The sequence below is a fragment of the Myotis daubentonii genome, chromosome 19 (genome assembly GCF_963259705.1).
Source record: "Myotis daubentonii chromosome 19, mMyoDau2.1, whole genome shotgun sequence".
Lineage (NCBI taxonomy): Eukaryota > Metazoa > Chordata > Mammalia > Chiroptera > Vespertilionidae > Myotis > Myotis daubentonii.
In genome coordinates this window covers 9,059,511-9,083,751 of record NC_081858.1, presented here as the reverse complement: position 1 = coordinate 9,083,751, position 24,241 = coordinate 9,059,511, and the positions used below count along the sequence as shown (strand labels likewise).

The window sequence follows — 24,241 nt, the reverse complement described above, 5'->3', positions numbered from 1 at the left end:
CCGGCACATCAGTATGCGAACACGCGCCAGCACCCCGGGACGAGACCCCCGCAGAAAAACACGTACCCGCAAACACGTACACAGCCTGCGCCGCGGGCCCTGCCTGTGCTCACTCGGGGAGGCGACTGAGGGTTTTATGAATTGCATTCAGCAGCCCTTTCAGATTCGGTCTTCGGTCTGGATTCGGGCTCTTCATGTTCCACCTGAAACCGTGTGTGAGTGCAGAGGGGAGACCGGAGATCTGGGCACCGGGAGCGGGGCGCCGGCCCAGGTTCAGGGCCTGTCGGAGGCCAGCTCGCAGCGGAGCTGGGGGCCAGGGGTGGGCGGGGCGGGAGGGGGAGGTGCGCCAGCCCGTATCTTCTCCAGGCATCGCACTTATCTCTGGGTGCCTCCGTTCTTTCTCCACCCGGGACTTATCTCGCCAGTAGTCAGGGGTGAATTTGTAAAACAAACCGTGAAACGCCCCCACCCCAGAGGCCAGAGCCTGGTTCCAGTTCAGGGACGGTGGGGGCGTGCAGGGGAGGAAGGCAACCGACCTGACATCTCAAACTTGTCACGGAATAGCCAACTGTGACCAACTGTGACCGCAGGCCCCTGCCCGGGCAGAGGATTCCCTAAACCACATTCCTCGCTTCTGGGGGTGCCCTGAGTTGCCCCCTCTCCCCCCTGCTTGGAGGGAAGTCTGGGGACACTGTTGTTTTACTCTCCCCGAGTTGAGAGCTTCCCCGAGTGAGCAGAGAAAGGGCTGATTTCAGGGCCTAGGGGTGTCAGAAATGTGCGTGTTTCTGAGTGGACCCCACCGTCTTCTTTTTCATTTTGCCTTGCGTACCCCCTAGTCCCCCACCTCCAGACTCCCAAGTGGGAGCAAGTGGAGAGGGAAACGCCGTTCCTTTGTGGGCCACCCGCGCCAGGTCGCCGGGTCGGCGGCCCTTGGGGGCAGGAGCTGTTCCAGCGCCGCGTGTTTGATGCACATGGTTGAGAGCGCTTGGCGCCAGCCGGGGAGTTCCCTCAGTCACAGAGAGAACGGAGTGGGTCTGCGGGCTCAGACTGGCGCGCCATCTCGCCCCCTTCTTTTCCTTTGCGTCTTTCTCTGGCGGCCTTTCCGCCTCTCTCTGCCCGGCGGTTCGGAAGGCAGATCCAGAGACAAGAAAAGAGGCGGCGGGCCCAGGGTGTTCACTTGCAACGACCCCTCCGGCGTCCCCAGCGGCTAGGCCTCCCCCCTGCCTGCGCTAACCATTGAGCCCTGCAGGCTTTGGGATCCACCCCCTCCGAATTGCTCGCCACCAGAGTGGGGGGGGGGGCAGCCTCCCTGCGCACTCAGGAGCCGCCCCAAACCCCCCAGAACGGGTTTGGCCTGCACCCGTGCTCCCAGTAGGAAAAAAGTAATCTTGCCACCAGGCTGTGACTCTGAGTCCAGAGGCAGAGGAGGGAGACAGTCACTCGGACCTGGAGACAGCCTGGCTCCCTTCTGCTTCAGCCGTGGGAGGGGAGCTCGCTGATTTCACTTGTAAATATCTCCACTTGCCTTCGGCCCCAACGCGCACCCAACGTCACTTCTGCCCCTCGCGCGGCCCCTCCCCCGATGGCCTGTCTTTGCCCAGAGCTCTAACTTAACCCTGGGGTCACCCCGTTGCCACGCCTGACCCCCGAGTCCTACGCTAGCGTGCGAGGAAGGGGGTGAGGAAGAACGTTGGAGGGGTTCTGAATCGAAAACGTCGACATCTTGCTAATGGTCTGCAAACTTCCGCCAATTATGACTGACCTCCCAGACTCGCCCCGGGAGGCTCGTATTCTACGGGGAGGCCACGGCGACTGGGGATCAAAAGCGGGAAGGTGCGAACTCCTCTTTGTCTCCCGGGGCCGCCGCGCCCCCCTCCCGGTGGGTGATAAACCCGCTCTGGCGCCGGCCGTGCGCTGGTGATTAATTTGCAAACAAACAAAAGCGGCCTGGTGGCCGCCGCACTCCAGCTAAACACAGGCCAGCGCGGCCGAGGACCTGTGCCAGGCCCGGCCGCCAGGGGAACCCACAGGGCTGGCGCCCCCCAGCCCGGGTTGTAGGCTCCAGGCGCGGGCCCTGCACGGTCCTTTTCCCCCCCCTCCCCCCTCTCTTTCTCTCTATCTTCTCTCTCTCCTCGCCTCTTGCTCCACAAAAGACACACGGGAAACGTGGACGGAGCCAGCCCTCCGCAGTCTGCGAAGTGGTGCCTTTAGGGCAGGAGAAGGGGGGGCAAAGTGTGGGTCCAAGAGGCCCCCAGGAGCGGCTGGTGTCCTCCAATAGTCCTCCGCCTTTGGCAAGAAGAAATTTTCACTTGCTCGTAGGCCTGGTTTTTAGTAATAACAATAACCTTTGCATATCTGGTCATGCCCATGGCGTTTACTGTGTAGGAATAGTGTTGAGTGCAGATGCTCAAATGGGGGAGAGGCAGAGAAGTCTCGGAATAAATGTCGTCTGAACACACGCGCAATCAAATCCACGCGCAATCACATCCGCGGCTCTCGGCCCAGGCCTGGGAGGCGGCGGCGATGCTAGTCTTGCCCACACGAGGCCAGGCCCGGGACGCGTCTGCCGGCTCTCACCTTCCCCTACTGCCTCCCACTGTGGAGGGGACAGGCCGACCCTTTTGTGACCGAGGGGTGTTTATCTTAAAGTTTACCAAAAGGGGGGAGGCGAGGCAAGGGACGGTGCGGAGGCGGGGTCGTTTACTTTGGCAAGTTTGCTGTAAATATTCCCTTCAGCGCGTGTGAGGTCTGGCGCGGACGATGACACGCTCATTCCCTCTTCAACTTTCACCCCTGCTGGCCGCGCAGCTTCTCCCGGTCCGAGGGCAGCGGCGGCGGCGGGGACTGTGCGGACAGAGGACACCCGCGTTTCTCCAGGGCTCGGAGGCCTCATGACGAAGGTGCCTGGGGGCGGTCACTGCATAAACTTTTACTGAGAAGGGGCTTCCTGGTCGCCTCCGATCCTGGCTCGTGGGATAGTGATACACGTGGAAACTGACCAGGGCTCCCTCCCGTTCTCCTAGGCGCTCGGTTACCCACAGGGGATGCGATTTCCTCTCACCAAGGATGCCAGGGCAGCAGCCCCCTGGGGGGCACCTAGCTCGCAGCCAGCACCCCCTCCCCACATAAGCAGTCCTGTGCTCCCCCCAAACCCGGCTCTCCCACACTCGCTTCTCAGTCCAGTGGAGGCCTTCTGTGCTGACCCGGAGGCTTGGTCTTCCTCCTGGAGCTTGTCATTCACCCCCCACCCCCACCGCAGCTTGCTCAAGAGCTCAGTTCCTTCCAACTAGGGAGGCTCAGGGGTCAGGGTCTTTGAACAAGGGTCAGCCTCCCTGTCTTTCCTGCACCCAGAGCCTCCTGGTTGGACCAGACAGGGTGCCCACCTTTTGTTCTCTCTCTCTCTCTCTCTCTCTCTCTCTCTCCCTCTCTCTCTCCCTCCCATCTATCTTGTTCTTGGTTTCTATTTCTCCTTCTTGTCTGCCTCTGTCCTCCAGCCTTTAACCCCCCCCCCCCATTTTCCCTTCAATCTCCTTTCTAGTCTTTCTCGCTCTTCTCCCTTTCTCTTTCCTCTGGCGTCCTTGTCTCCTCTGACGCTCTCCTCCTGCCTTTCTGTGTTCCTAAATGGCCCCTGTGCCCCCCCCCCATCTTTTTCAGTTACCATGACAGGCTCGAGATGCCTCTTCACTGGGGTTTGAGCAAACACCTTCCGCTGACACCCTTGGTCAGCACGATAAGGTGTCCTAACAGATAGACAAGGGTCAGGCCCCTTTGTCTAGGTTGTAAGTGTCACCTTCTCCATTTGGTATCCCCAAAGTCACCCTTTTCCCCAGAGCTGGCTCTCACCTCAGTTCCAATGTTCTGATCTCCCTCTTCTCCCCTCTTCTCTCCTCTCCTCTCCTCTCCTCTCCTCTCCTCTCCTCTCCTCTCCTCTCCTCTCCCTCTCCCTCTCCCTCTCCCTCTCCCTCTCCTCTCCTCTCCCCTCCCTCTCCTTCCCAAGGCAAGAGTTCAGAGTGAGGGAGGGCATGTTGGGGCCTTGCTCTTACCCTCCTTCTTGCCCCAGCAGCACAGGGCTCTCCTGTAAGACATTTCCCTGCCCCCTGACAGCCCTCTAAATTATTGATCAGGGCAATTCAGTGCAAGAGCCTGAAACGCGTGGGAGAGAGAAAATTGTCCAAGTTGTCTAGCTCGGGGAGGCAGTATTTTTAGTCCAGAGGCTCACTGAGGCGCCAGTGGGTTTCTGCTGTTTCTAGAGCATCCTTCCTTATACACGTAATCCACGCTTATCAAACCTCCCTTAAATATAAACAGGCTTTTGGCAGAGGCCAAATGAAAAGATTTCACCCTTTGCATTATTCTTATTAGCACCTACCTTTCATCAAAGCTGATCGCCCTGCAAAAGGGCAAATGTGTACACGGCTAGTGATTTAGATAACTTGGGAGGGAAGCGGGCGGGCAGGGTGGAGGAAGTGTGTGTGTGTCTGGCGGGAGTGCCTTCTACATCTGCGAGGGGTTTTTTCCTCTTTCTCTCTCGCTCAGGAAAAGGATCTAATTGTGGTTTCCTAATTTCCAACCAGTCTGCATGTTCAATGCTCTCTTTGTGTGCTTTACCCAGTTACTTAAAAAAAAAAAAAAGATAATGCCATGGACGTTTCTTAGTCCGGCCAAACTGAATTCCCGAGGAAGAGGCTGGGAATTTTTCCTCTCATCTTATCTGACCCAGAATCAGCGAGACACAGGCCAGAGCTGACTTGGGCCCCAGGCACTTTTGACCGCCCAGTACCTTCCTCTATTCAACATCCTCTTTCCAGAGTTTCAGTGGCGACAGGTAAGGGTATACGTGGCCCCTTTCCCATTGGTGCCAGGAACTTGGCGCGTGGGATGGGGGTTTGGGGACAGAATACTTTTAAAGGATGTTCTGTCCCATCCCCAACTGCAGGCTGAGGGGGTCTGCCTTGTGTGGTTTTCAGCTTTTGCTTTTCCCATTATCCCTGGTGTTGGGAGGTGCCAGGGGCGTGGGGGCACCGGGGTCCTGCCCTGTGAGAGCAGCCGGGACGGAGGGCAGGGGGGGTCTGTCACGGAGAGGGCATGACCAATTCAATGGCCGCTACTGTCAGGGAGGTTGACAGGGCAAAGACACATCGGCTCGTCCAAGTCTGCTGAACTAACTGTCCCCCCGCAGCCACAGACACGTTCTCCCAATCCGAGCACAGTATCCATTACTATTTCCCGTACTGGGTTTCAGTTAAAGATGGCGAGGGCAGAGGGGGAAGGCGGGCGGTAAATGAGGAGCAGCGGGCACACCAGTGGTGTGTGTTTTTCCTCTTGCTTCTTCCCATTTCCCTTCCGGAGCCGGCTGCTCCTCCTTGCCAGCCAGCCAGTCTGCCCGCATTCCCACAGGCAGTCTTTTCATGTCTCCCAGACCCAGCAGGGCGAGGAGATAACACGCGTAGGGAGTCTTTCATATCCCGAGAAGGCCCGAGATGTAGCTGGTGATGGTGGTGTGTGTGGGGGGGGGGGTAGCTTTGGGGAGGGCCTTGCCCGCTCTCCGTGTGTGTAGGGTTTCCGGGATTGGAGGGGTGCTAGCATTTCAAGTTCCAGGTTATACAGTTATTTTGAAAACTGATAAAAATCCCTTCTCCCTTGCATGGAAGATATAACCTTTTGTGGTCTGGGACCCAGGGTGGTGGTTGGGGGAGGGTGTGTGTGGTTTCACCTGTCTCTCTGGCTGCCTTGGCCAGGATTTGGGGGTCCTGAATTCTGGATCCTGACTCCAGACCTGGCCTGCCCTGAGCAGCTGTCCCAGGCCCAACGCAGGGCTCCCAGTTTGGAGCCAACAACCAGCTCGGTCTCCCCTCTGCCTTCTGTGATCACTGACCCTGCACCAGGGCCGCTGGGAACCTGGGGAGGGGCGGCTGTACCTCTGTCAGTCTTAATTACCTGCCCAGCTCCTCGCCTCCTCGCCTCCTCCCCAGCCTTGAAAGACCAGAGGCCGCAGCAATGGGACTTGAAGTGGAAGGTGCCCTGCTCCCAACCCTGCCCTCCCTGCCTGCAAATAGCACACAGCACAGCCTTCCCAGCCGAGTCGTGGACAATTATCCGGGGAGTGATCCCCGGGCTGGGGGCGTGCTCCGTCCCCGGAGCTGAGCTGCGGGGTCGGGGTGAAAGTGGCCTGGGAGGTCCCAGAAGTCTGGAAGAGTCCCCGGCTTGGGGCTTTGAACCCAGGAGGGCTGGCAAGGTTTCTCTTTCCTCTACCATTTGTATTTATCTTGTAGAGGAAGGAGAGAGAGGGAGGCAGAGACGCGCGCACATAGAAAGCGAGAATGTTTGGAATGGAGAGCGCTTGTCCTGAGTGGCTTTTGCTGGCGCCCAGGCCTCCGTTCATTTCATCTCCAAGCCAAACACTGAGAACGCAGGGCGGCGGGCGGGCGGCCTTTCCGATCTGGGAACCTGCCCTCGCCTTCCCCCGCAGAGCCCTTTCCTCCTTCCTCTGGAGAAGGAAAACTTCGGGCCCCACGAAGGAGTGGGGGACAGCGACAGCGCAGGGCTCCCCACGAGGCCCTTTGGCGTGGGTTTCGGCCCCGGGGCTTCGCCTTCCGCCGCCCCCCTCCCGCCCCGGGTTCCAAATACGGAAGCTGGACCGCCTCGGTGCGGCTCCAGGCCTCGCCCCGCGCCCAGCCCGGGAAGACGCTCGCTACCTGGCGTTACCGCGCCGCCCGGGGTGGGCGGGCGGGGGCCTCTCTTGCTCCCCAAGGCCGCGCTGGCCCGCGGAGGGGCAAAGGGGCCTCGGACAGGCGGGCCCGCCCGGCCTGGACCCCGCGAGCCGCGGCACTGGCTCCGCGCGCGGGTTACCTGCCTTCCCTCCGCAGCTACCGGGGCGGGGCGAGGCGGGCGCCCGGATGGGAACGAAGAAAGCGCGGCGGGCCGGGCCCCTTAGGAACGAAAACTAAGACCACAGGGAGCGAGCGAGGGGCCCCTCACCTACCCTCAACCCTCCAACCTCCGCCCCACACCCGATCGTCTTTCGCAGCCTGGATGGCAGCCTCCCTCTCCACTCCCCGCCTCGCAGAGGGACGGGACGCCGTGGGGAGGGGATGGCCTCCTGGGAGGAAAGGAGGCTCCGAGGGCACGGAACGGAGCCGGGAGAGAACTCCCTCGTGCAAAGAGAGGGTGGGGTGGAGGGCGCGCTCATCCTCTGCCCCCGCTGGGGTGTGTTTTTACATGTTTTCTTAGCAGCAAGTTCTATAAACAGGTCAGCCCTACGCTGCCAGCCGGGGAAGTCCGAGGCCGGCTCTGGCTCCGGAGGGTAGCCGCCTCTCTTTCCCACTCGCCCTCCGACCAGCCCGACGCGCCAGGGGGCGCGGGTGGGGAGGGGGCGCGCCCTCCCACTGCCCGCTCAGAGGGTGCCTCTGCTTTGGAAAGAGCTCCTCTTGTCTTCTGAGGGTAAAATATGAGTTTCCCACATGTCTGAGGCTGGTGTTCTGGTACCTCAAGCGTGGTTTGGGGGGTGGGGGTGGAGGGCTGCTCTAATTACTTCTGCGCGGCGTGGGGGCGGGGCGGGGATTCTCTCTTTTCAGCCGGGCCCTGCTGGGGTGCAGGGGCGCGTTATTAAACCCAGACGCTCGGCCCAGGAGTTGGGGCCATGCGGAAAAGATTTACAATTAGGCCAATTGGGGCCGAATCCAGCCATCCAAAGTTTGCAGGTGTGAATAATGCCGGGCGTGTTTCCCTCCCCCCCCCTTACCTAGCTCCTAGCGACTTCATTCCCCACCCCCCCACCCCCAAATGTTTGAGAGAAGGGGGGAGGAGAGGAAGGACGAGACGAGCGGCAGAGTTAGAAATTTCCTATTAGACAAGTTAAAATATGTTGTTGCATTCACTCATATGTCATAGGAATGCGAGCAGAGCCAGGACACCCCGTCTCTTGCGTTTCTCTGTCTAGAACCCGAGAATGGTTGGAGTCCATGACAGGCCTTGTGAGCGCGGGTGATGCGTTATTTTTTGGGGCGCATAGTACAGATTTCTCTGTAACAGGGACATTGGAGTTGAATGATGATAAAGTTTATTAGTTGTAAAGATTGGGTGAGGGGCAAAGGGGCCTTTCTTTGGATGGGGTGTCGCAGGTTTACGGGAGCAGTAACCGGCTTTCTCAGGGCAGGGGCCCCCACTCTTTCTAGAACGTCCATTTAGGTTTTCCTAACGTTCAGAGAGCTGTTCAGAGGGCTTGCTGAGCTGCGGGTGGGTCCAACTGTAAGGCTCTATTCCATTGCTCCACTGAAACGCACGGGGCTGGGCATGTGCGTTTGTAAGATGCCCTGGGTGTGTACCTGTGCCCACCCCAAGTAGCCCGAAATGGGAAGAGAAACCTCATTGAAACCTGCGCTGCAGCCACGCCTCAAGGCGGGCTCCAATTGACCAGCCGAGACAGAGTGAAATTTGCTTCGCAGCTACGCGGTTCCTCCCTGGCGCTGGAGCAATCAAGTCTGTCTGTTACACATTTCCAGGGAGGCGGAGAATATGGCTCCCCCAAACTGTTTTTCGGTGTTTTTAGTCTTGCACGAACTCGCTCAATAATGTATGTGATATGTGTGTACACAGTCACTTTTCAAAAAAAAAAAGAAGCGATAACATTCCGGGTGTAGGAAGAGCAGCGGTCCTCTCCCCCTGCGGTTAGGATTCCACGCGCCCCTGGGGTCGGGGGTCGCCATCCCCATTCCCCAGAGGGTGGAGGGAGTGTTCCAGTCTGGGTTGCCTGCAGGGGCAGGGAGTCAGGCGCCCGGCTGCAGCCAGGATAAGGTCACAGGTATAGAATTAGGCTCAGGCAGGACCGAACACGCCCGCATGGAAGGGAGAGCCAGCGTCACACAGCCCGGGGTGAACCCGGCGCCGCCGCGGGACAGTTTCCAGGCAGGGGTGGCGCAAACACTATTTTTTGCCCCTATTTCTTTTTCTTTTCTTTTTTCCTTTAAAAAAGTTCCTGTTCGGCTCCTGTGTTTGGGCATTCGTGAAAGGGGGTGGTGGATGGAACGCTGGTGAACCTGAATCAGCCCTGAGCAGTGGGGGGGGGGGGGGGGGGCTGTGGGAAGGCCTAGGAGGCAGAAGCGCCCCCGTTTGGGGAGTGGGGAGGGGGAGGTGGGCAGAGGAAGGGAACGGTTCTCCCTTGGCAACGCCCCCCCTCCCCCCTCACTTCGCTCTGGAGAACCCACCAGGAACCTCTGCGGCCCGTACCCTTGGCGTCTTGCCGCTGGATGGCGCTGGGGGGGACCAGGCTGGGGGACAGTCGTCCTCCGGGTGCGCCCCGCAAGGCCTGAGAGAGGATCTTCGCGGACGCAAAGGGTGGGAACCTCAGTTTTGAGCTTCCTCAGTGGCATCAGGAGCCCCAAGCTGTTCGGGGAAGCTGGAGGCGGTAGTGGGGCACCCACAGCCCGCCGAATCTGGAAGTTGGACCAGAGAGGCTGGGCAACTACAGGGATGTGAGGAAAGAGGTTTTTAGGGTGAACTAGCGCCTCATTTCTTAGGCGTCACAGGCACTAGCTCCTCTTTAGGGGGAAAGGGGTGTGTGTGTGTGTGTGTGTGTGTGTGTGTGTGTGTGTGTGTGTGTGTGTTTGGGGTTGGGGGTGGAAAGAGGACAGCCAGATAGGTGTGGAGATGCGCAAAGGGCACATGGTTTGCAGAAGCTTGGGGCCGGCTCTTTTTGCAAAGACCAATTGGGTACCAGCCAGGCCCAGGTATGCTGGGTCACATCGGAGTGGCTGGCCTCACCAGGCTGAACTCTACCTGGAATTGGGAATCTCAGGGTTGGGGTGTGGGCGGATCTTGTGGGCACAGGGAGCCTCTGGGACTGGACCCTGTACATTGAGTCCTCATCTGGGAGTGTCTCTGTGAATGTGTTTAAGACCTATGGGCAACAGTACTGAGAAGAATAAATTCATCCAACATTTATTGAACACTTACTATGTTGCCAGGCACTGTTAGACTTTGCAGTCTTGTCAAAAGTTACTTAAAAGGCTAGAAGAAATGGGGGGGGGGAATGAACCATTACTAAAGAAGTTAATAGACTACATGGTCTGCGTAGGAGTGTTTAATGTGATGTATCTAATTTGTAAGCTCCTGGAGGGATGGCACTCACATCTCCAACTCTGACGCAGTGTTGGTAATTGCTGGGTGTGCAATAAATAATCTTTCCACACCGAATGAATGCATGAAGAAAGGGAGAGGCGGGGACTGGGGGGGGGTTGGGTACTCCATGCATTTGTGAACAAATGGCCACTTCCAACGTGTATTTGAAAAACAAAAACAACATCAAACTTACTAGCTGCAACACCCAACCCCGTCTATGTAGAAGGAGACAGTGAAAAGACCATAATGGGAAGAGACGTTTGGTATGGGGGATAGAAACGTCCCGTGGGTCCTTCCACAAATACCGACTGAGGGGCTCCTCTGTGCAGGTCGTCCGCTAAGAGCTGGAGACCCCTGGGCGAGCAAGAGATGTGGGGCTTCGGGCTTACGGTCCTTCCCTGTGGTTTTTAAAAAGATGGTATAATTCCCATTTTAAAGATGAAGAAAATAGAGGCCCGGGAAGGATGGGGTGGGAAAGGGCTGAAGTTCAAGGTTGCGGGGGCAGGAAGGCCAGGTCAGTCCAGCCCCAGCTCCTCTCTGTGCTGGGGAGAGGCGGGGGCTGGGTGGATTTCACTCCCGGGAAGAGGCAGCATCTGAGAGCCCAGGAAATCCCCAAGGCCCTACTGACAGGGCCAAACGCAAAGGACTTCTCACACCTGAACTTGTGACGGTGATGAAGGGTGTAGCTATAGACTCTCCCATCCGTTTCTTCCATTCAGGGCAGGCACCTCGCCCAGGGCGGAACGTCTCCGCCACTCCTCACAGGAAGCCAGGGCAGGTGGCGAGGCGGCCTCGCCCAGAGTCCGTCTCTCAAAGTGACTGCAGAGAAGCTTGCTGCCAGGGCTTTGTTTCCCTGCAGACCCTTCTCCACATCAGGACCCCAGCGCCCCGCGCAATGTGTTCTTTGAAGGTTTGTTGGTTGAATAAACTAATTCTTGTTTGTTTGGTTTTTGTTTTAAAAATACAACAGAACCAAAAAAGGAACTACTGACGGAGTAACGGTGCGGGGGATGAGAAGCTCGTTTCCCCGAAAACGCTGCGTGGGAGTGGAACCCGCTTGGGACACCTGCGCACCCTCTCTCGCCAGCAGGGCCACGGCCGCCAGCTCTACACAGCCGCTTCCCCTCCACCTAGATGTGTGTCCCGGGTTTCGTTCGGTTGATCGATGGAGACAAGTGACCCCACGGTGAGGTCAGTCCAATCGATGCGCCCCCAGGAACGCTGGGAAATCGCCCGCTTGGCTCCGCGCTGGGTTCCACCCAAAAGGTTTCGAGGCTGAGGGTTCCTGGCTGCTCGCTGTCCTTACTGAAGGGGAGGGGAGGTGGGGATAGACGGGGGAAGAGCCTCCAGTCTCGCCCGGGGGTCTCTGGGAGCCGCAGCCCGCAGAGCGCGCTCCACGCCCGGCCGGCCCCCTGAGCGCTCACAAGCGCACCGGCAGATTCCCTTCTGCGACGTGTGCGCCTTGGAAGCAAACACCGGGATCATGGCCGGGCGGGTCCTCATTTAGAAATGGGTTTGCCATGAAATGCTGTTTACTGGGAGAACCTCTGTTAAATACTCGCTAGGGTGGTAGCCTGCTGAGAGCTTTCCCACGGAGTCAGCTCATCCAACAGAACAAACGGAGGAGCCAGACGTCTTCTGAGCGATCTCCAGGTGCCAGAGGAGGAAACGGAGGTGCAAAGACGTATCCGACGTCCCACGGCCAGGCCAGTCTCTGGCGAAGCTGGGAGTCAACCTAGGGATGGGCCGATAGGTCCACAGTAGCGATCTGTTGCCTTTGTGGGCGAGAAATCCCGTGGAACCCTTTCCCGACAACCTGGAGACCCAGCGGTCCATGGGCCCCTCCCCTCTGAAAGCCAATGCAATTGGTGGGGGTTGGGGTGCGAGTTTGATCAAACCTTAAACTCTGGAAGTCCAGGGCTTTCAAGACTTGTTTTTCTTTTTGGTACGAAGGAAGGAGGGAGAGGGGTGTGTGTGTGTGTGTGTGTGTGTGTGTGTGTGTGTGTGTGTGTGTGTAGAATCAATATGGTCCAGACAGCCCTTCACAAAGGGGCTCCAGGCGGGCGCCTCGCCGCACGGCCCTCGCCCCACCGCCCGCGGCGAATTAATTGGGCCCTGAAAGTAGGGGCGACGTAGCTTCCAGTTAATTAGTCAAGAATTGAATCGAGCCCCAGTGGCCTGGCAAAGGCCAAATTGGTCGGCCGGCGGCTCCCCTGGGGCCGGGTGGGGCGCGGGGAGCACCGCGGGAGACTCTGCCATCTTGCGCCCCGGCGGGCTCGCGCTCCCGCGGGCTCTAGCTTCCGTAGTCTCTCTTCCTTCCCCGTTTTCCCTCCTCCCGCTTCTCTTCGCCACTGGCGGTCCTGGCTCTCTCTGGCCCTCTCCAGCTCTGTCCGGCTCCCTGACACTCGCTGGGGCTTCCTAACCACCGTCCTTCCCGCCTCTCCGGCTGCGTCTCTCCCAGTTCTCCACCGGGAAGCATCGCTCTAGACCCGGCCTCAGCCCGCCGGGATCTGAGCTGGGTGGTGTGCGCTGGGCGCTGGGGAAGCCTGGACTTGGGGATGGGGGTGGGGGTGGCTGGAGCCCCGAGGCCTGCTGTGTGTCCCTGGGTGGGGGTGGGGGGGCTCTTCATCCTGGGGCCACCTTGGACCCGGGCTCCTGAGGGCGGTTAGAACCCTGTGAGATAATGCAAGGCTTCGAAAGGTTTGGCAACCCGAGACCTGTGTCCCCACGCGATGGGGACTGAGAGTTAAGCAGCACATGAGCAGCTGTTGGCGCCTGCCTTGCAGTCCTCCTCCAGGCCTCCAGTGTCCACGGCCAAGATCCTGGTGTTTGCTCCCGAAGCAGCTCTGCTGGAGAGAAGGGACTGGGAGCACAAACTTAACCCCAGTTCTTTCAAGGCCTTTTGGGGCCACCTGCCAGCGCTCTTCCCTGAGATCAAGGGATGGAACTCAGGGCTCAGAGGACAGAGTGGACTCACACAGCCACGGGGCGAGGAGGCGATGCCACCCTCTAAGCAGGCATCAGGCGCCCATCCCTTGGCCCCCTCAGGGCAGCATTTGTCCTCATGGCCTGGCCTGTTTGTGGGCAGGACGAGGGTCGAATGAATCGCCTTGCCTCCACCAGTTCCCGCTGAGGCCCAGTGTCTCTGGGGCTCTCCTCTTTCACTTGGTCTTGCTCTCTGTCTTCCTAGCTCTGTCTCTGCTTTGGCCTCCCTCCCGCCCGTCTTTCCCCCCTCTCTCCCGGAAAGCACGTGGAATACAGACTCAGAAGTGGAGGTCAGAATCCCCCCCTCTTCCTGCCAATTACCCCGCGTCTTGAGACTTGGAGCTGGGTAGAGTCCATCTGCCACCAACCGCGGGCACCGCGGCAGAAGCAAGCCCACTGGGTTCCAGGCCCCCCCCCCCCCCCCTGGCTCCACCGACCCCAGCCTCTCCCCGGCCGCTTCGCTCCCGCGGAGGACCGGGTGACCGAGGCTTTCCAAGCGGCAGCCGGAACCGCGCTTCTTTCTTCCTTTGCCCGCTTGACCGACTTTGGCTTCGCTCAGAGGCCCGAGGTGCCTGCGCCGCGCTTGGCTTCGCTTCCCGCCTCTCGCAGGAGGCCCGGGACTGTGGTTTCCGCCGCCGCTGCCCGGCCTGGCGCGCGCGCAAGAGCTTGGCGAGCTTCCCGCAGGCGCTGCGAGCCAACTGCTCGGAGCCTCAGTTTCCTCCCTCCTTTCGGATCCGGAAAGTGATGGATGAAACCAAACGGTTCAGGGAAGAGGATGGATTGGCTTGTGGCGCGACCACAGTCCCTGGGTGTGAAGGAGGCCAGGACGCGACCCACGGCCTCCTCCCCCTCCCCCTCTCCGCGGACTCCTGCCACCTCCAAGTGCAGGCGGAGAGATGGCACTGACGCTGTGTCGCGTCCCCCACTAGGAATGGAGCCGCACCCCTACCACCCCAGCCTCCCTCATTGCGCCCCACAGCCTGTGGAGCTGAGTCGCAGCGTCGGCCAGGTCCCAGCCGGCTGGTGCTCCCTCGCTGGGGTGTGCGCACCGCTGGGTCCTCAGGCGCCGCCTGCGCTGCTGCGATCATAGCCGCTCGCCTCCGTGCGTTCGCAGACTCCCGCGTGGTGCCGCGTTCCAGCCAAGTGTGGGCACATGCATTGAGCTCTAAGAGATGAAGGGTTAGGACATCTTGGAACGTCAGCTGAGTCCGTGGACCCCTCCAACCCAACTGAACCCAACTCCTGGCGCATAGTAAGTGCTCATTTTTCATGAGCCGTTTGGGCAGCCTAAACTCTCCGCGCCCAGGCTGGCTATGTACCTGTCCACTCTGCCTAAGTGTATACTGAGTATATTCTGTACCTTTAGGGTACACTCAGGAGAATATATTTAGCCTCTTCTTGCTAGCATCGCCCTCTCGACCTTGCCCAGGTCTGACTCAGCCCCACTGAAGCTCCATTACTTGCCCTTTCCCAGGTTGAAATGACAGTGAGATCCTTTCTTAAGCTCCTCACTCGAGGCGTCATGCCTCGTGGCCCTTCCCTGAATCCCAGGATCTGGGAATGGCAAGCGATCCCAGCAAGAAAGCTCTCTTTTCTCCCCCTTCGCCCAGCTCAGAGGCCAGGTCTTGACTTTCTGCCCCAGGTGGGCTCCCTGTCCTGCTGTGAGGGGCAGGCGTTTCTTAGATCTACTGAGGAAATGAAGCTGCTGTGTGTCCCTGGGTGGGGGTAGGGGGGCTCTTCATCCTGGGGCCACCTTGGACCCGGGCTCCTGAGGGCGGTTAGGAGCCCTCTGGGGGCACTGAGGTCCAAAGGAGAGCTAGACACTCCTTCCCGCCTGAGAGCCTGAGAGCAGGGGGTGTGTGTTGAGGGGGGGGGGGGTGAGAAAGGACAGAGATGAGAAAGGAAAGATGGGGAGATGGAAAAGGACAATGACAGGAAGTGGGGGGATAAGAGAGATGGGGCACATACAGAGAAGGGAGGAAGGAGAAAAAGGCACAGACAATGAGAGAGGGACAGGGGTACTCGGAGACTGGGAGAGGCATGGAGGAGAGAACAGATGAAGGGGAGTGACTGAGAGACAGTGAGCAGGAGAGAAAGACATAGAGACAAAGAGGCAGTCCTAGTTGGGGGTGGAGGTGAGAGGGGAAAGAAGAAAAGAAGCAGAGAGTGAGGATCAAGTGCAAAAACTAAATGAGGCAGAAAGAGAAACGAGAGAGAGAGAGAGAGAGAGAGAGAGAGAGAGAGAGAGAGAGAAGAAGAAGAAGAAGAAGAAGAAGAAGAAGAAGAAGAAGAAGAAGAGACAAAGAGATGACAAACAAAAAGGTGAGAAATAGGAAAGGGCCTGGAAGGTGAATGCCGGAAAGGAAGCAGAGGAAGGCAGGGGATGGAGAGCCCAGCACCCCGCAGCCCTGATGTATTACTTAAAGCAGCGAAGATTACCTAGCACAGTGTGAATGCCTCCATTAGATCATGCCTGAGCCGCTTCCATGGACCAATCCCCCAGTAGCCCCAGCCCTCAGGGAATCTGGTTTTCAAAACCATATAAAGCATCAGATACCAGTTAAGTAGGAGATAAGTTCACTCATTAAGGATTTCCAGCCCCCCCCCCCAAGGCCTTTGGGGGTGAGCCTGGGGGAGTGTGTGGCTGAGAGCTTGGAAGACAGTGCAGAAAAAGACACCGTGTTCTCTCCTTGCCACTGGCTTGGCATCTAGAAGCTTCCCTCTTTCCCCAGCGACAGCCACTGTGACCCACAAGGAAGGGCTGGCTGGTGGAGCCAAGAAGAGAGCCCATTCCCCAGAGTCCTCCAGATTCCCAGAGTGCACTTGGCTGGACGGCAAGGGGCTGAGCAATTGCCCAGCTGCTCCCTGTGGAGAGTGATGGGGTGGGGGTGGGGGAGCACTCCCGGGACAGCAGGTCTTTGTTCCATCAGGGAGGCTGGGAAGAGATGGGGAGGAGGGTTAGCTGGGAGCCTGGTTCAGATGAAGTTTCCCCTCCCAGCTCATCACTCCAACTAGTTCAAATAAACCGCAGCTCATCTTCCCTCTTCCTCTGCCTCCCTCACACCCCTCCCAGTCTTAAAGGATTTCCTTCCTTCCTTTCTTTTCTCTTTTCTTTTCTTTTCTTTTCTTTTCTTTTCTTTTCTTTTCTTTTCTTTTCTTTTCTTTTCTTTTCTTTTCTTTTCTTCTCTCTCTCTCTCTCTCTCTCTCTCTCTCTCTCTCTCTCTCTCTTCCTCTCTCTCTTTCTTTCTTCCTTGTTATTGCAAAGGCTGGTGTTTGCTTTGCTTTAACAAACAGCCGACAGAACTTGCTTTAAAGAAGCACTAAAAAAAATGTGCTCCCAGGGCAGGCCCCGCATTAGCGGTGAGCGGCGCTGGCGTGCGGACGGGTGTGTGCTGAGGCCCGAGAGGGCTCGCGGTAATAAATGGGACCTGCTTCAGGTGCAGAGAGCCGGGAGGGGTGGGGAGGAATGCAGGGACAGATTTACACCTGTCCCTACAGCTGCCCTGGACAGCACTTACAGCCTCCAGAAATGGCCCTTGGTGCCGACCTGTCTGGAAGCCATCAGGGTTAGTTTTGCAGCAGGAATCTTCAAGTGGAGCAGAGGGCAGGCGCTGCCTGCCCCCGCCTTCCCCGTGGCTGTGCTCAAGTGCCGCCCAGGGAGCAGTCTGGCTGCCGGGCCCCCTGCCCACCCACCCCTCCCTCTCCATTTCCTCTGTCAGGCAAATATCATCATTGATTTTTTAGCTGCCTTTGGTGCCGCCGCCTAATGAGGGCTGGGCAGGGTGCGGGGGCTGCAGCCAGCTCATCCAGGCTCCCCTCCCCCTCCCCGCTCCCCAGGAGCTGGGTCTGGCCCCAGGAATCCTGCGGGAGTCCTGACTCTCCCCTCCAGCCAGTTCCCGCTCTCTGCCACCGCCCGCCCCGCCCCGCGGGGCAGACAGTTGAGCGACTGACACTGTCCAGACGCCTGTGGAATCTCGCTCCCAGTCCTCCCAGCGCTGGGCCGGCCGCAGACGCGGGGGCAGCGGGCACCAGAAGCCGGCCTGAAACTCGTTGCCACCTCTCAGAGGCCGATGAAAGCGCCACTCAGCTGGCCCTTCAGGACGGGGACCCTGGAGCCAGGACACTCGGAGGGCATGTTTGACACCCGTGCTGGGGACTTCGAGTCCCTGCTCTCTACCCCTGGCCCCACAGAGGTCTAGGAGGCTGAGAGGGGGCAGATGACAGGCCATCAGCTGCCAGAAAGGCCACAGGGAAGGGCCCGGCACTTTGCCTGAGAATTAGCAGGCGCTGGCCTCCCTTCTCCTGCTGGGGAGACTGGGAGTAGCTGGGGGGACTGGGAGTAGCTGGGCGGACTGGGGTTGGGCACATTCATGTTTTCTACATCTCAGTCTCCCCTTCCCAGTGGTTTCCCTGACACATATCTTAATAATCCACTCACTTCCTCAGAACACCCAGGAAACCTTTAGTGATGTAGTGTGAGCTGAACTTTAGTCTCCCTTCCCAGAAATAGAAAAAAAACACACCAGGAAAATGATAAGCCAGGACAACAGATGCACATTACCAGGCTCTGGGCCTGAGGTCCCCTCTCGCTCTCCGGTGCGAATGGTGAGCTCCCGGTGGTGAGAAGGGGTTCAGGACGCACAGCACCCACCGAGACTGGACTTCATCAGAAAGACTGCAAAAGAGTTGAAACGGAAATTGTTTTCTTCCTCTGGTTTCTGCACCAAAGAAAGCCACACACGCACCCCTTTGGATGTTTTGGGGAACATGCTTTCCTAGAGCTTTTTCTTTTAAATTTTTTTAAATCCTCACCTAAGGCTATTTTTCCCATTGATTTCTAGAGGGAGTGGAAGGGAGGGAGGAGGGGGGAGAGAGAGAGAAAAACATCGATGTGAGAGACACATCGATTGGTTGTCTCCTGCACTCGTCCCTCCTGCCAGACCTGGGGAACCTGAACCCACAACCCTTTGGTCCACAGATGGACGCGCTAACCACTGTACACACCGGCCAGGGCTCCTGGAGCTTTTTAACAGCCCAGCCACATGCAGGCTCCTGTATTTAGATGTCAAGTTCCTGGGCTCTGCGACTGTCTTAGTCTCAGAACCATGGCTCAGCCTTTGCTTCATTCTCTTGACCACCGGGAAGGGCTCCGCCAGCTTTCTGGGCCCCGGACCCCGTGGGCAACCTGGTGAAACGGATGGATCCCCCCTCAGAATCCGCCGGGGGGCTTGCAAACTCAAAGCAGCGTTAAAAATGTAACATTACAGTAACGTGTGTGTTCCCTGTGAATGCAGTAAGTCACACAAGCCAGCAGCGGCTCGACTGCTGTCCTTCTGCAGTCGGATGGGCGAAGCGGCACTGGGCCCTCTCCGTCACAGCAGCCCCTCAGGATGAAAATGCCACCGTATTTGTGATTCTCTTGGTGACCAAGTGACAGCCACCTCGCAGCCTGCTGTGGGTGGTCCGCTACATTCAAAATGGAAGGGGCTGCTCATTTCACCCTGAGTTTAGTGAAAATGAAAGTGTGATCCCTCCCCCCACCCCAGTTCACAGGTCCCTGAACTCACCCAGGGCTCGCCCACCCTGTCCTTGGAGGACTCCGGGTGAGAACCCCGAGAGTGTGGAGAGGGACAGGGAAGGCTTTCAGGAGACACAGGCACACTGTGAGCTGGCGCACCCTGCCGATGGGGCAAGCCGGGGCAGAGGCAGGCCTTATCAACACCGTTTTAAGGAATATTTATTTCTCAGGGGCCCAGGAGCCAGCCAGGTCTGGCTTAATTCGGTTTCCGCTCAGAGAGGGTAAGTTTCTCCCGAAAGCGCCCATCAGCACCTCCGACCCAACACACCCACACTCGGCCTCTGGGGTGACACTGTGGGCAGCTCTGGCCCCTCTAAATCCTTTGTTTTGGGGCCTAGAGAAAGGATCCCTGCCTCCTCCCCTCCCGCAACACCATGCTACCCCTGCTACTCTTTTGCCCCAAAGGATCTGTGGACGAGTCCTCGGTCAGCGTTGGGTAATCCCCTCCCAAAGATTCAGTCGGGGGCGGCTGCATTTTCTGCCTTGAAACATAGCACTGCAGTCCCGCAGTCTGGGCCCAGGGACGGGGAGTGGCAGATGGCCCAGGACAGCAGACTGAGCTCCTGGGACAGGCGCGGAGAGGCCCCTTTAAGGCATAGCCAGACCTAAGAAAGCTGGAAACGGTCAGAACACCTTTGGGCAAAGCAAGGGTCGCTTCAAGTTGAACGAGGAAACCTCAGTGGTTTCTGGGGTTTTAGCAAAACGAGAGCAAAAGCATTTGTGGGCCAGGTTTCTCTGTGTACGACCTGTGCCTTGGTCTTTGCCTAAAGGCACCAATACCAGGTCTAATATTCATTCATTCATTCATTCCCTCATTCAACAAATGTTTACCAAGCCCTACTATGTGTCTTGGGCTAAGGATATTGCAGTCAAACACATACAAATGATTGTCCCCATGGGCCTTCTACTGGAGGAAAGAATGACGAGAAACAAGATAAACAGGTGAAATACATGGTAGATGTGATGAGTCTTACAGAAAAAAGGGCCTTGTGGCCGGGGGCTGGGGGGTGGTGGTCAAGAACACTACTGAGGAGGCGACATTTCAGCCCAGACCTGGGGGCGGTGGGAACCAGCCCGGGAGGACGGGCGGTGGGAGGGAAGGCTGGTGCAGGGGACCTGGCCTCCTTGAACACCTGGCTGGCCTGCTCTCCGCGCTGGGCACTCCATGCATTGCCGTCATCATTCCAGCAGTGCTCGGAGCTAGTTATTATTTCCCCCTTATTTTATTGCTGGGGAAGGGGACGCTCCGAGAGGTGGGGTGACTTGCCCAAGGTCACTCAAATAGCATGAAGGAAAGTTAGAATTTGAGCCCAGGACTCAGTTTCTCTTTCCTCCACACCAGGCGGCCTCTGACACATCCCTGGGAAGACAGAAGAAAGGAAGAAATGGGGAGGTCGTGGAGTCATTAGCTCGGTCTTACAGCGAGGGAAACTGAGGCCCAGAGAGGAGAATTCAAGGTCACAAAGGAAAAATCATAATGGTTAGATGTCTTAGCTCATCGGTGGCTGTCCTTCTTGTCCCGGCACCATCCAGTAAGTCACTTGGCTCCCGGGGCCTCAGTTTGCGGATCTTCAAAATGGGACTAATCACATCAGCCTCTTGCAGTTGCCAAACAGGAAAGACAAGATCCTTTATGAGAAAGCATTTATTCTAATGCTTGGCACAGAGTTGGTGCCAAATAAATAGATTTCCTCATTCTTCCTTGGCAGCATTTCATCCAGAGGAGGGGTGAGGTGTCTGCTGATTTTGTGGTTTACACCAGTAGCCCCCTAACTTTAAAAAAAACACTTTATTAATTAATTAATTTGTTTGTTTGTTTGTTTATTTTAGAGAGAGAAGAAGGGAGAGGGGAAGAGAGAGGGGGACACATTAACATGAAAGATAAACATCGATCGGTTGATGCCCGTATGCACGCCAACCGGGGACTGAACCTGTAACCCGGGCATGTGGCCTGACCAGGAATCCAACCAGCGACCCTCCGTGCACGGGCCGATGCTCAACCAACTGAGCCACACTGGCCAGGGCCTAACTTTTCTTTATTTTAATACAACATTTCCAACCTAAAAAAAGTAGAGGGGGGACAAAATAGAGAGACCGGTAGAATGCATTCCCATATACCCACCACCTGGCTTCAATAATTCACCTCCTGGCCAAGCTTGTTTCATTTATACCCACAGTAGATTGTTTAAATGCAAATGCAGACACCGTATCATTTCACTTGTAAACACTTCAGCGTGTATCTCCAAAAGATAAGAGGGGATTTTAAAAAAAACAACACAACCACAATGCTGTTATTGCCCCCGCCCCGCCAAAGCAGCGATTGCATCATCTTACGAAATACCAGTTGGTACTCAGTGTTCTCTGACTGTCCCCGTGATTTTTATCATTTCATTGCAGTTGGTTGGTTCCAGTCAGGATGCAGGAAGAGGTCTGCGTTGTGTCTAATGCACCTCCCACTTTTTTTCTTTTGAAAAACATTCAAAATGGAAATAACGGAATCCTGGTGACCCTGGCCACGGGCATCCCCGGGGTGTCATTTGCGATGCCTCTCTGTCCCCTGTGTTTCCTGTAAAGGGGCCTGAGACAGACGTGCTTGCTGGGAGTCGTTGGGGGAGCTCACCTGACAGACGGCGGTCCCTCTCGCTGGCGATGCGCAGTATTGATTTTCTTTCTTCTTGGTTTGTCAGCAGCGGCTCATGACCACTTTCGGGGCGGATCCATTGTTTCATAAAGGGCTGCAAAATGGTGCTCTCTCAGGTCTTTCATCTCTTCTTCATTTATTAGCTGAAATGCTCCCTAATTTCTTTGGAGGACCCCCCACCCCATCATTAAAAACTAAGATCTGAGCCCTGGACGGTGTGGCTCAGTTGCTCGGGCATCGTCCCCTGCACCGAAAGGTTGCCGGTTTGATCCCTGGTCAGGGCACAAGCCCGGGTCTCGGACTTCATCCCTGGAGGGGGGCATGCAGGAGGCAGCCATTCAATCTTTCTCTCTCACATAGATGTTTCTCTCTCCCTCTCCCTCTCCCTCTCTTCTCAAAATCAATAAAAATATATATTAAAAAAACACCCTCAGATTTGAGTAGGCACTGTCCTATACCTCTGTGTTTTCACATGTCTGAACTGTGTACCTCTTCTGCATTATAGATTGTTGAATGGCACTAGAATGGACATTTCAAAGGATAACCTTGAAAAATAAAGGAGCAATGAAGTTCTTCTCCCCTCACTCAGTGGCCAGTCCGCACACCGTTCAGGGGTGTGATCAACTTCATCGAAAGGTAAGAATGAACTTCCTCAATCTAGAGGCCAGTGGGGACGCCCCTCTGCAAACCGAATGCAAAGGGAGCCTGTGAAACCTGAACATGTTCGTCCATATTTATAAGGAGGGGAGAAAAGTGTCCGTGCAGGGGTGCGGCTGGGAGAATGAAAGGAGGAGGCTGCCAAAGCCACCTCCATCTGGGGGGTCCTGGGCAAGGAGGTTTACAACCCAGAGACCAAACCGCTTTAGGGAAAAGCAAGCTCTTTTCTTGCCCCATTTTTAATTTTAAAGGACTCAGCCCCTCCGAAGGAGGTCAATCTCCCGGCAGAGACTTTAAAGAAAGCGCATCGCCCGCAGGTCTGCTTCTCCCAGGAGGGGATTTACTCTTCACCCCTCCGCCTCAGGAGTGTTAACAGCAGAATTAAGGTGGGCAATCTGGCTGGGGCTTGCTGCGGGGGAGGCGTGTGGGGCCTTTTTGCAAGGCATTAATCACTTGTTTATAGTGGGGCAGAAGGGAAAAAGCCAGCAGGAAGATGGAATGGGTTGCCTAACCCTAACCCCAACCCTCCACAGGCCCCTTCATTCCTGTGCCAGGTTCCAGAGCAAGGTGGGATGGGGGCACCCCTCCAGAGGCCGGGAGCAATGGGGGTCGACGCCTGCAGAGCTGGGGCGGGGAGGGCTGTCCCCGTCGGTGCTGGTCTTCAGGCCCCAGCTGCCATCAAGAATGTGAAGTATCATGGGCACCGCTTTTCATATCCATGCCTAATCATCCTCTTTCCCAAGCTCAGACTCCGGACTCATGTTCTGTAAAACAAACAAACAAACAAACTGTTGTTTTCACATAAATATCTACTGGAGACCGTGGTTTCCTAGGGGGAACTGAACTTGGAAACCAGACCTGTAGCTGAACCTACTTCGAACTGTAAACCATTTGGAATCGTGTGACATTTGGATGCATCGCCCATTAACAGAGAAGCAAAACAGCACATTTTTCTTTTTGTGACAAATAATTAAATCTGAAATCCATGGAAGAGCTTAGTCACAGTTCTAATACTAATCCCCCCCCACCCCCCACCCCATGCATATAGTTTAAAAAATGCTGTTTCCTCTCAGGAGGTTATACGCGTGCAGGTGTCAACCCAGGAGTTCCAACATGATAGGGAGAGTTATTCTCTCTCATAGCTCTCTCCCCGCCAGTGACGCTAGATAGCAACGTGAATCTTTATAGTCACATGACATGTCTACACGCACACACAAACGCACACACATATTTTACAAATGCATCACTGTCTTCTTATTATATTTTTGATAATATATTTTTTTATTGATTTCAGAGAGGAAGGGAGAGGCAGAAAGAGATAGAAACATCAGTGATGAGAGAGAATCATGGATGGGCTGCCTGCTGCATGCTCCCTACTGGGGATTGAGCCCGAAACCCGGGTATGTGTCCTGACCAGGACTTGGACCGTGACCTCCTGGTTCATAGGTCAATGCTCAACCACTGAGCCACACCAGCTGGGCTCCCTTTCTTTTTATTTATTTATTTATATTAAAAATGATTTTTTTATTGTTGCCTCACTCTTATTTTTTGAAATCTATTATTCATGCCACCATGTATTATTATTATATTTTTTTACATTAAAGATTACTTTTTGTTGTGAGTATATAACATGGAATATCTTTTAATCACTCCTATTTTGACATTTAAGGAATCGTCCTCATGAAAAAAGAGAGACTCAGTGAGACACAATGGACACGCCACAGGGACGTGGAACACGTGGCCGCTGGGGTAGATTACAAACAACGGAGGCGCAGACAGTGAGTCGGTTGGGCCGGGTGTTACCCAGACACGAGCCAGTATCCCGTCACCGTTATCAATAGTGGGTGCAGCAGCCCAGCAGCCGGACCTCAAGACGTTTGCCTACACGGCAGGCAGGTCCTGCTCACAGGCAGAAACTTGACAGAGCAAGTGGCCTAGAAATGTTTGCGTCTTGAAGGCCTCAGCCGTTGGGCCACGTGTTTAACAGCGTTGGCCCCGGAAGGTTCCACTTTCTTGCATCGTGACGTTGGATGGGCCTTAACGTGAGCCTTGGACAGTGCCTCTGTGGGCAGTGCCCTCCACGCCTCTGCTGTCTCACATCCATTTGCAGTGGCTGTCACCGGCTGTCAGCCCAGGCAGGCAGCACATGGCAGGCCCGTTCAGATAGGCTGCCGAGGGAGAAGCGGGTTGAGTTTGCACCCAGGCCTCATGAACTCTCAGTCCTGCTGGGCTGGCCTTGTGCGACCCCGTGTGCACCTTTCTGT

The 24,241-nt window shown here is 56.5% G+C and overlaps 1 long non-coding RNA gene across 1 annotated transcript in view; it reads left to right on the top strand.

Annotated features, from left to right (window-relative positions):
* The window catches only part of LOC132221995 (uncharacterized), a 26,976-nt gene extending 2,735 nt beyond the window's left edge, over positions 1 to 24,241 (top strand). Inside the window, exons 2-4 of the long non-coding RNA XR_009450126.1 lie at positions 11,087 to 11,307; positions 21,826 to 21,956; positions 23,647 to 24,241. This is a non-coding gene — a long non-coding RNA (uncharacterized LOC132221995). The remainder of the gene's footprint in view (positions 1 to 11,086; positions 11,308 to 21,825; positions 21,957 to 23,646) is intronic.